The 12,378-nt window shown below is 41.7% G+C and overlaps 1 protein-coding gene across 1 annotated transcript in view; it reads left to right on the top strand.

Moving 5' to 3' along the window:
- The window catches only part of PDE6C (phosphodiesterase 6C), an 83,029-nt gene that overhangs the window by 5,298 nt on the left and 65,353 nt on the right, over positions 1-12,378 (top strand). The window lies entirely within an intron of this gene.

Here is a 12,378-nt window from a genome sequence, read left to right as displayed (position 1 = left end):
TGTTTTGTAGGGATTATCATAGAGCGAGTGCTCCTTATGCGTTCTTGTAACTGGAATAGTTATACTGCCACTACTGGTCAAAAGTAATACTACAAGTAGCAAGTATAATTAAGTCAATGAAATTGATGGACTTGTGCATTCTGATTTGAAATTGTAGAACATCACCCAAGTCATGTTATGGCTAGATACAACCATTGTGTGATCATTGTACAGTACTCAGTCATTGGGTCCTCAATAGGATTCCAGTCAGGGATACAATATAAAATATCTAGGTTCATAAGGGCAAATAGATGGGACTTGTGCATTTTATGAAAAGTCAGAGAACTTACACTTATAGGTTTCTAATTTTTCTAATTTCTTTAATAGAGTGTCACGAAGTAAGAAAAACACTTCTCTATTGAATGTTGAGAGTATTACCACTAGGAGACTTCCTTCTTCCTACTTCCCTTCCGCTCCTCCCTTACTTCCTCCCTCACTTCCTTCCTTCCTTCCTTACCTCCCTACTGTTTATAATATATATTGTGAAACCACTTTAAAATGATCACCCAACATTGAAAATTGGTCTTTGAAGGGGGGGTGGCCTTCTAATAGAAGATAACAAGTATACCTTATATATGGTGGAACTGAAAATCTGTCTCAGAACATCCTATCCGGATAAGGCGTGGTCTTTTTGGCAGCGCCCCAGGGTCCTGGTCGTTGCAGTAATGTCGTTCTTCCACCAGGGGAGTGATGTTACGTCTGAAGGCAATAAAGGAGATCACTTTGCCAGGTATCACAAACCACACAACACACTTCACACTCCAGTCCACCAGGGGGAGCTATATTTAGTAGGGCACTCTTCACAATTAGGTAAAACTGGTGGTCTGGATAGGAAGTTAGGCAGAAGCTGACTGGGTTTCACCCAGGCAGCACCAGTCTGGCGGACGCTGACTGGGCTTCACCCAGTTAGCTGCTATCTGAGCTCCACTCAGGTAGTGGGTCCCTGACAGGGGTGAGATCCTGTCAGAGGCCTACACAGAAGGACACGGAGCTGCGCCTGCTTACCGATGCGGCAGCATCCTAAGAAAGAGACATTGAAGGGAATTGCATTGCAGAGAGTGAGAAATGAAGTCATAGCAAAAGGAGAGGAAACCAGATGGAGTTCTGCCCTGTAAAAGGCTGCCTCCTTCTGAGGCGCAGAAGCCGGTAGCCGGAACACCGAGGGAGTCATCGTCTCCAAGCCTGGCTCCAGAGACCGGCAGGACAGCTAATTCCATATTAGTTGTCTGACCTTTTACCCAGGAGGCACGGTGGCAACTGTGGGGGCCGTGGCATGCTAGAGTCCCTGTAAAAAGCCTCAGGCCATCAGTCTTACGGGTTGTTCCTACCCATCTGGGGGACAGAGAGAAAGACATAACATCTAGAACACCACCAACAGTTGTGAGGACCTTAAGAGAAGCACAGCAGTAAGATACTACAACATCCAGGTGCTAGAGAAAGGCTTCTGATTTCCACCTGGATAAGGGGACTCTGGATTTGCCTTCAGACCGGCCAGACTCTGCCTACCCTGTGATCTGGTGCTTTGGACTATGGATGCTGAAGCCTTCAGTAAAGGTAAAGAGACTGCAACCTTGTGTCCTTGTTCTTCACTGCGCCTCACACCATCCACCATCTACACTCTGGGAAACCCTGGGGACATACTTCACCTGTGGGAAGGTATACCAATTAGCTGCCATCACATCACCCCAGCGTACCCCTAAGCAGCGTCAGTCACCCTGACCGAATACCACAGGTGGCGTCACGAACATTTCCCCTTTAAAGACCTTTCCCCTTTTATCAACGGATGCCCCTAGGGCCACGGACTGGGTCAGCCACTGTGACATCCCCCTTGAGAACCGAAGGGCCCGGCTCGGAGTACCCCACTGCCCTAACGGGGGCGCTCCATTTTCAAAGCAGAAATCTTTTAGAGCTTTTCTATCTCATATCTATCTATCAAAGCATAAAAAGTGGACAGCACTCAATAGCAAATGCCATGCAAAACTCTAGTGCATTTATTGGCCCACGTGAACAGGTGACAACATTTCGGCTCAAGAGCATGTGAGCCATTGTCAAAACATTGTGAAAGCCTCACTTGCTCTTGCGCTAAAACATTGTCACACGTTCAAAGGGGCCAATAAATGCACTAGATTTTTGCATGGAATTTGCTATTGAGTGCTGCCCACTTTCTAAACTTTGATAGATAGATATCCCAAAAAGATTAAGGCAGCACTCCAAAAGTCCAAAATATATTGGATTATTGACCCATCATGTCAGGGCGACGTTTCATTCCAAGTTTGGAACTTTTTCAAGCCTACACTTGGAATGAAACGTCGCCCTGACATGATGGGTCAACAAACCACTATATTTTGGACTTTTGGAGTGCTACCTTTGATAAGGAGCCTTAATCGGGGCAATGCCGATGTCTGTAAAGTGTTGTGGAATTAATGGTGCTATATAAATGAATAAAACAAATAAATAGAAAAGGTCTGTAAGGGACCATCATTTTTTTCATGGAAATTGCTTTCTGCTTTCTTATATTACATAGGTTGGTGAGTTGCAACCTGTGGGCTGCACTTTTCCTTTCTCTGATTAATTTGTTTTCTATCTATCTATCTATCTATCTATCTATCTACAGTATCTTTCTGATATAAATTTGATATATTTTTTTTCTCATTCTTACAGAATAGTTGGCTGTTGAGTTTGGGTTTTCTCTCCTTCTGTACCTAGTATAGCATAGCTTTCTGTAAGTCTGTTATACCTGTATAATCTGTGAATATTATGTGTGGTATATCAGCAATGATGATGTCACTATATAAGTAACAGTAATATACTACATTAGTTTCCCTTATGATATGACAGAGACCACCAGCCCCAGCTCGACTGGTAAAACTGTACACAAGTGATGTTGCAGTGAATTGAAGTCCTTGTTGCATTCCGACCCTCTAGCACATGGCAAGCTGGGGATAATCCTGATAAGTGCATAAGGCTGATTATAGGGGTAAAGATCAAGTAGAATCTGTGTAGCGTATAATGTTCCAGGGTGCTGCTCTCATCAGTGCACACAAGGCTGGATGCCATTCGCTGTCTCTGCTCCATCTAATGTTATACTGTAGGAATATGAATTTATTGCAGTAATAACTTACTTCACCATTACTGCACATTGCCAGAGGGCAAAACATGTAAAAGCCTTAAAACCTAATTTCCAATACCGAGATGTTTTCTTCATAGAAGCCATTAGTAAAAAAAAAAAAAAACAACCTGAAATGCAAACACTCCACATCTAACTGACCATTGCATGAGCTCAATATGTTGTATATACAGCAGGGATCCATAGAATGGTCACAGATTAGAGAAGGGCAAGTCAATTCTCCGGGCCCTGGTCCAGCAGCAACTGAAGCCCTGCAAACAGCCTCCTAATTACTGGCATCTACCATCACAGCTGATTAGTAGGCCCGGCGTGACTTCATGCATCCATCACACTGATGTCGTGCTGGGCCTACAAATCAAAAGAAGAGCTGAGGATTCCAACGGGAATAAGGCAGTTCTCAGGGCTCTGATTCAGCTGGCGTTGCAGCTGGATCAGGGAACTGCAAATGTATTCGCTCATCTCTATCCCAGATTACACCAATAAAATACTTCAGACGTGTCCCGGGAAAGTAATAGGCAGAGTAGGTGGCTGCCTAGGACTCGTTGGCCAGAGGTGGGAAAATTTCTGGTCTATGTCTCTTCACTAAAGTTATCTGTCTCAAGTCTCTGTATGCAGTTTGTTCATCCTGGTATATTTACATCTCTAGATACAGGTTGGGTCATTAAAAACAGAACCCTGTTTTCCTTATGTGGTTTGTGAAGAATAATGTGCAAAATATACACACAAATACTGCATAACGTTACTTGGCACACTTCTCTGTTTTCTGCCTTCTTTAAGCCTTGCACAGCCAACGTTCTCTGGCTTCAGGTGACAAGAGTTCAGTACACGTCAACAAATTCCGCTGACGTGCGTCTACTTGGATCATTTTCTCATTGATTTCCTTGGGCTTCTCATAATCCCATCCTGGACGTCAGCAACGACAGGTGTTTATACACATGGTTATCTATATTTTGGGCACCGGTCACGATCTCATGTTATGTCACTTCCACATCAAAGAACTTATACTGCTTTTTACTGAATGGGGAAGGTCTAGAAATTGACCAGCAGACCAGTCCTGGGATTCTGGAAAAAGCCTGTGTGTACATAGTCCTCTGATATCACAATACGGCACGTCAGACACAACTACTGTCCTTCACAAAGATACCACTTGGTTAGCAGGGAAGGTTCTGATGCGCCTCGATAGTTTCTTACATGACTCTAGTAAAATGAAAGACAGTGCTGATGAATAAGGTCTGATAAGCGTCATCATCTACAAACCACAGCAGAGGAACAAGGGGTTGGTGGCCCACTTTATAGATGAGACACAACCATACTGTATACATGTGTGGACATGCTGAACTTCAGTGACTGAGAGAGATGGAACATGGGATTATAAATTATATTAAGCCCAAGCCCATAATAATAATCACACACCTAGGGCGGCGAAACAAGCATTGGTATCTGCCTATTTTTTAGATAATGTAAAAGCACAACTTAACCAGATCAAAAGTTCAGACAAAGGCCCAAAAATCCATTCCAATGCACTTGAAATAGACTTTATCTCATTTATAACAGAGGTCATAAATACATTGATGCTTGAAAGTTTGTTAACTTTTCCAAATTTTACATATTACTGCATAAATTTGTCCTAACACTGCATCATATTTTACATAAAACCTAAAAATACATAAAGAGAACCAAATCAAGTAAATGATATAAAAATATTAGACTTTGTCATGTTTAAAATGGGGAAAATAATCCAATATCACATGCCTGTAAATGGCAAAAATAAGGGAACCTTTGCTTTCAGCATCCCGTGTGACTTCATTGTGCCGCAATACCTGCAGCTAGACGTTTTTTGTAATTGTTGATGAGTCCTACATATTGTATTGGAGAAATTTTAGCCTTTTTCTCCCTACAAAACAGCTTCAGCTCTGGTTTGTTGGTGAATTTTCTCCCATGATCTGGTCGCGTCTCATCTTTTCACAACATTTTTATAGGATTAAGGTCAGAACTTTGACTTGGCCATTGCAAAACATTAATTTATTCTTCTTTAATCATTATTTTGTAGAACAACCTGTGCTCTTTGGGTCGTTGTTTTGCGACATTCCCAGGTTCCCATGAGTTTTCAGCTGACTGACAGATCTGATATTTTCCTGTAGAGTTTACTGATAAAATTCAGAATTCATTGTTCCATCAATTATGGCAAGTTGTCCTGATCCAAATCCTGCAAAACAGGCCCAAACCACCATGTTTCACAGATGAGATGAGGTTTTTATCCAGTAATGCAGGGTTGTTCTTTTTCCAAACAAATGCTTCTCAAGTAAACCAAGAAGCTCTCTTTTGGCCTCATTTGTCCACAAGACATTGCTCTAATAGCCTTCATTCTTATCCAGATGATATTTAGCAAACTGCAGATGAGCATCAGTGTTTGTTTTGGAGAGCAATGGCTTTCTCCTTGCAGTACTGTCATGCATATCATTGCTCAGTGTCCTCCTGATGGTGGACTCATAAACATTAATATTAGCTAATGTGAGAGAGGCCTTTAGTTGCTTACAAGTTACCTTGGGTTCATTTGTGACCATGCGAACTACCATGCACCTTGTTTTTGGAGTAATCTTTCTTGGTTGACCACTACTTTTTGAGGATAATCATGGTCTTCTATATCCTCCATTTGTACATAACCTGTTTGTCTATGAATTGTTGGTTTCCAAACACTTTAAAAATGGTTGTGTAACCTTTTACAGCCTGATTGAGCATCAATCACTCTTCCTAGGTACTCAGAAATCTCTTTTGTTTGTGCCATCATAGACTTCCACAAATATGTGTTGTGAAGATTAGGCTTTGTTAAATCCCTGTTCTTTAAATAAAACAGGTTACCCATTCACAACTGATTGTTAGCCTATTGATCGAAAACACTAGACTTTAATTTCAACTTTAAATTATTTGCTAATCCTAAAGGTTCACATGCTTTTGTCAATCATAGGCATGGGTATTGAATCATTTTCCGGGTGCAAGGAAGAATCTTTCCCCAGCAACAGCACTGGAAGGGCCCACAATGCGTCCAATAAAACTGTATCACCATGCCAGCCAAATCTATTATGGTTATGGTGACTGAAAAAAGGGAGGGAATATGTTACATAACAACCTGGAAAATGGATCCAAAGGGGATAATAATAATCTCATGCAGATCCACTCATTGCTAATGCCGTGCCATGTCAGACTCCCAACAAAAGTCCTAATATATAGAAAAATACAATTGTGAGAGTCCTAAACTTCCTGAAAACTAACATTTGCCATTATTTTGTGAGCAGCAGGCCTCAGGGCAGACACTTATACTATGTATGGCTGCCTGTGTTCTGAGAATATCGCACGCAGAGTGAATAATCCTAGTAGTATTCAGATCCCTCCTCCAGCTCATTGGTTATTATGGCTTGCTGTTTGATTCATCTTGTTCTTACTACTTAGGCGAGTACTACTCAGTGACTTTGGCAGTGATATGTCACAGAATCAAAGATTTTTGGTGTCGCTGCTACATCGCAACGCAATACAAGTATATGGGGTCACAATACGACTCAGACGGTACTGCAATCGCAACATGAAAGTCACAAAAAATCCAACCAGGCTGGAGTTTTGCAACTTGCTTGTCATGGTCAAAGTTCTCTCAGAGTCGCAATGTGATGTACATCGGGTGTTGTCACTGCTCTATAGGACCCTCAGTGACACACTGACAGGAGAGAATGGCTCCTGCAGTGCATCACTGAGAGGTTACTAGAGTTCAAAGTATCACTTTATGGCAGTTGCTGCATGGGAACATTTTTCCCACAGCAATGCCAAAAGTGAGACTAGGGACAATTTTTTTCACAGCGGCAGAGGAATACAGTGCGGAAGGATACCTTCCTCCCGTCATTGAGCACCTAGAGAGTGGTCGCATCAGCTGATGCTGCCGTTCTCCACAGGAGATCGTTGTGGGACATTCGTGGATTTCTGCGGATCAGGGAGTATATTGGTTGTTTGTTATTTTAATCTTTTTTACAGATGACACTGGCTTCGGGGATCAAAATGACAAGTGATGGTGAGTATGTACTCTATGTTAGATTCAAGATTCAAAGAAGCTTTATTGGCAGGACCAAATACACATCAGTTTTGCCAAAGAAAGTGTATAAAGGCAATAGGGATAGGGACTGTGGGGATGTTGGGTAGGAGCTGTAGGGAAGGTGGATGGGGGCAGATCCATTGTGGGCGCTATAGTCCATGGCATAGGGAAGGTGGGTGGGGGCAGATCCATTGTGGAGGCTATAGTCCATGGCATCATAGTTCTCTTTCTCGCAGTCTATGACATTCGCTCACATACCGCGCTGCTATCTCCACTGCTCTCTCTTCTTCTCCCAGCAGGATATATGTTTTCTCTTCCTTCTCCATGGTGATGAAGTCTGGGAAGAGATGTGAGAGTCTCCTGAAGTGAGTGTCCCTCACTGCTGAGTATTTGGAGCAGTGTAGCAGGAAGTGGGTTTCGTCCTCTATGGCCTCCTGGTCACAGTGCTGGCACAGTCTTTCCTCCCTGGGCTTGTAGGTCTGCCTGTGTCGAATGTTATTATATGTACTGTATGTCTGTATGTATGTATTGTATGAATGTATTGTATGTAGTATGTATGTAGTATGCATGTAGTATATATGTATGTATGTATGTAGTATGTACGTAGTATGTATGCTGTATGTATGTAGTATGCATGTAGTATGTATGTATGTAGTATGTATGTAGTATGTATGTATGTAGTATGTATGCAGTATGTATGTAGTATGTATGTATGTAGTATGTATGTAGTATGTATGTATGAATGTAGCATGGATGTATGTAGTATGTTGCATGTATGTTGTATGTAGTATGTATGTATGTAGCATGTATGCAGTATGTTGTATGTATGTAGTATGTAGTATGTGTGTTGTATGTTATATGTATGTTGTATGTAGTATGTATGTAGTATGTTGTATGCAGTATGTATGTAATATGTTGTATGTATGTTGTATGTATGTATGCATGTTGTATGTATGTATGTAGTATGTTGTATGTATGTAGAATGTATGTATGTAGTATGTATGTAGTATGTTGCATGTATGTTGTATGTAGTATGTATGTAGTATGTGTGGTGTATGTATGTTGTATGTATGTAGTATGTAGTATGTATGTTGTATGTATGTAGTATGTTGTATGTATGTAGTATGTTGTATGTATGTTGTATGTATGTATGTATGTTGTATCTATGGATGTATGTAGTATGTTGTATGTATGTAATATGTATGTTTTATGTATGTATGTAGTATGTATGTTGTATGTATGTAGTATGTATGTTGTATGCATGTAGTATGTATGTTGTATGTAGTATGTAGTCTTTTTTTTTTTTACATTAAACACATTGGCAGGATGATGGGACTACTACTGTCCCATCATTGACCAATGTGCTAATCACTGCCATTGTAGCAGGCATAGCCTGTTGGCACTTGTAGTCCCATCGGACGATGCCTGCACACAAACACATAGACCCCGGCAGGCCGCACAGACCCCTGAGAGGCCCGTACAGACCCCCGGCAGGCCGCACAGACCCCCGGCAGGCGGCACAGACCCCCGAGAGGCCTGTACAGACCCCCGGCAGGCCGCACAGATCCCCAGCAGGCCGCACAGACCCCCAAGAGGCCCATACAGACCCCCAGCAGGCCGGCACAGACCCCCCAAGGTCCCACACAGACACGCAGTCTCCACCCACGCACCACCCACACTCTTCCCCCCTCAGGAACAGGATGTACAAGGAAAGAAAGGGTTTATTTTAATTCCGATATTTGTGTCCCATTGACTTGCATTGGTTTCTGGTATCGGTATCGGCGATATCCAATATTTTTGGGATATCGGCCGATACAATCCGATCCCGATATTTCCAAATATCGAAAGGTATCGCTCAACACTAGTTTTGATTGATTCGATTGAACAAGTTTAATCCGTGACTTAGATCTTAACTTCTTAACTTCAGACGCCCAGTTCACCAATAAACATGGGCATGTGAACATCACAATTGGTTATAATGGGTGTTTGTTCTATCTGTAAAAAATAGGAATAGACCACGTATGTAAAAAAACGAACCTCTAAATGAGGCCTAAGTGTTATTTTTTCTATACTGAAAATGAACACAATGCTGCTAAATACTTTCCTAATTAATTGCTCAGTTTTCACAATATCTGCTACCTTTCAATTTAGACGAATTTTCATTGCTTAAGGGGCATAAACTTGTTGGATAATTTTTAGCGGAATCTGCTAATTTTGTCATGATTGGACAACCTCACCCATGGTTGCAGAAGTTGGTTATTGGCCAAGCAGAGCGTCCATGCATGTATCTAAGTAAAGAGCAAGACGTGCACTCTCGCTATTTGTGGTGCAGACTGAACATGGAGGGATCCTCCAGAATATAGTCCTGTACAACAACAGTCGCACTCGAGAAAGAAGTCTTTAGATTTTTTTAGCCAAAAAAACGTGTTTTTTTTTTATTGTGAACAAACACCAAAATTAGAGATATCACCGCAGTATTTCAAGGTTTCAGGGTAACGTTTCGACCCTCGGGGTCTTTCTCAAACCTTACTGAAACAAGAACAAAATATATAAGATATCACAAAACATGAAAACATAACAAAAAAAACATGAACAAAATAAAATATACATTTTTACAAAAATCAATAATAAAGTCCCTATATAATGAAAATTGCGAAAAGTCGCCATAATAGTGGACACGGCGACAGCAAAGCAGGACCCATCGAGATCATGGAGGGGTACGATGGTAAGAGACATCAGGGTTCTCGTCGGACGTAAACTGTCATGGCAGTCAAGAACCTATGGAGTATACGTGTAACACAGGCTGCAAGGGCGGAAAGTACCGCGGAGGCAATATCATAGGGGGGCAGAAACTATAGTGGAATCCACCAATATCTTCTAGACACAATGTTGCCCTGTGCGATAGCAGTATTCCATAAAGGACAATAAATAAGAATTAATGCAGAAACAGTATCAAGCAAGCATAACACCTAGATGTAGTTACATAGATAAAAGAATGGGATACCCAGGTGGTGGACACTCGTAGAGGCTAAGAACTGACCTTTCAAAAGTAGAAACCGAAAAGGGCACAGATCCCTGGAGAGATGCAGGAGTCCCGTTAGGGGCTATGGAAAAGAAAGCCAGAGGGGTAAATATACTAGCCAAAGATGCGAGTCCAGAGCAAAAGGAGGAAAGAGTACAGGCAAGGTTACCTATAGTATGGCAGTTGCGGGTGTCTGCGGCGGTGGTGTGTGTGGGACCAGGGAGAGAGGCGCCTTTTGTAATGTATGTATCTAAGGCGTATGACCACCATAACTTAGGAGATAAAAAGTCTTTTCTGGTCGAGGAATGGACACACAATTGCATGGTTAGGTTACCAGTGGGAAAGCTGATAAATGGACTGTAAGACCATGGTAAGAAGTGACATTATTGCTTTTTGGATTTCTCATTGCCAATCCTGGCATTTTAATGGATAATACTTGTAGCTGGAGACTTCCGTGGAAATTTTGGCAAGGTGTGGACAAAGAAATGCTCATTATGTTGTGAAAAAGACATAGGGCCTCATTTATCAAAAATCAACGGACTAAAATAAAACTAGCTGTGTTGTTTATAGCAACCAATCAGACCTCAGCTTTAATTGATTAAACTGCTGAGGTAAAATAATGGCTGTGCTAGGATTGGTTGCTATGGACAACCATACCAGACGAACTGTTTAAAACCCGATAACGTCCAAGTGATGTAAAATTAAAGTGCCTGGTCCTCGGTATTAACCCCGTACTGAATTAAACTTCTGCTTCAGCTCTAGCAGGAGCAGGTCTGGTCCCCGGCTGTACCTGACAGAGTGAAAGAGGGAAGACGGAAGGGGTTTATTACAGCTTCTGTCTTCTATTTCACTTACATAGTTCACAGTGAGCACTATACAGAGAAAAGAAGCATCGGCGGTGGTGATTCTTCTGTAGCACCTGATGATCGCAGTATCTCTGCCTGGCATTGTAGAAATACAAGGTCCTAGCAGTGCCAAATCACATGTCTCAGTTACATATATGCTCTATATAATTTTTACCGTTCTCCTTTGATAGATAGCTCCAGTCATAGCAGTCAGACTCAGGTGGCGGCCGTACAACACACCAAGCACTCATGCTCTATGAAGCTCCTAAAACTGTTCCATATATACAGTACCTAAAGTGCTGGGTGCAGGTGCTGGCCCTACGTACACACAGTATTGGTCCACCCTGCACATACTTCTCTCCATAAAAGTACCAGCCACACAGTGCACCACTAATACTTACCTGTCTTAGTTGGGGCATGACATGGTATTACTCAACACATCTCTCTGATGTGGAAAATGCATGGAAGTAGTCAATTTAGGGCACTCACGTGTGTCACACAAGGCGTATCTAAGACCAGAAAAAAAGACCACATCAACCAGGACCCAACAAGTAAGCCTATTTCTGATGGTTGGGACCAGCGTAGATTAGTATCTGTGTCGATCATGTTTAGTGAATAGTTAATCACAGCACCCCATTAGTAGGTATGCTAAGTGTTTATTAGAAATCTATATGTCCATAATAAGCAACTTTTGGGTAAATTATATCAGCAAATCGAGAGAACTGCACCCTTTAGTAGTAGGAATAAGTATCTCAGACAAGGGCAGACTGTGTCCACAATGACACTATAGGTCACACAGAGCAGAAGATATGCAAAGTGAGCTCACATATCGCTAAATGGGATAAATGGCAGTGGACGTAAGCACAAAAGATGCTGGAAAATGGAAGTGGGACAAAAACGCTAAATGTCCAGCCCAATATTTGCTCTGTTAGGATAAGGTGCTCCATTCACTTTATATTACAGTGATATATTTAGGATTGGATTTCCTCCAACTTTTTTTTTGGTATCAAGTACCTAACAAATTCCCACCAAATGCCTTTATGTAGATGAATTTTCTATTTTTCGTGCAACTATCATTTTCTGCCAGATGTTCAACCTTCATAGCGTTAAACACTTTCTACAAAACCGATCCTCAGGGAATAGTATTGCATTTCCATCCAGCCAGCCCTATATGTCTCCTTTACTTTAGCCAAAAGTCCAATCATATAGTTCTTTAAGAAACTTAAAGGTTTGTGCCATTGTCGTCTTATAATGTCTTCTGTACGGTTGT

The sequence above is a fragment of the Ranitomeya imitator genome, chromosome 2 (genome assembly GCF_032444005.1).
Source record: "Ranitomeya imitator isolate aRanImi1 chromosome 2, aRanImi1.pri, whole genome shotgun sequence".
NCBI classification, from domain to species: Eukaryota; Metazoa; Chordata; class Amphibia; order Anura; family Dendrobatidae; genus Ranitomeya; species Ranitomeya imitator.
This window is presented reverse-complemented; position numbering and strand designations above follow the sequence as displayed.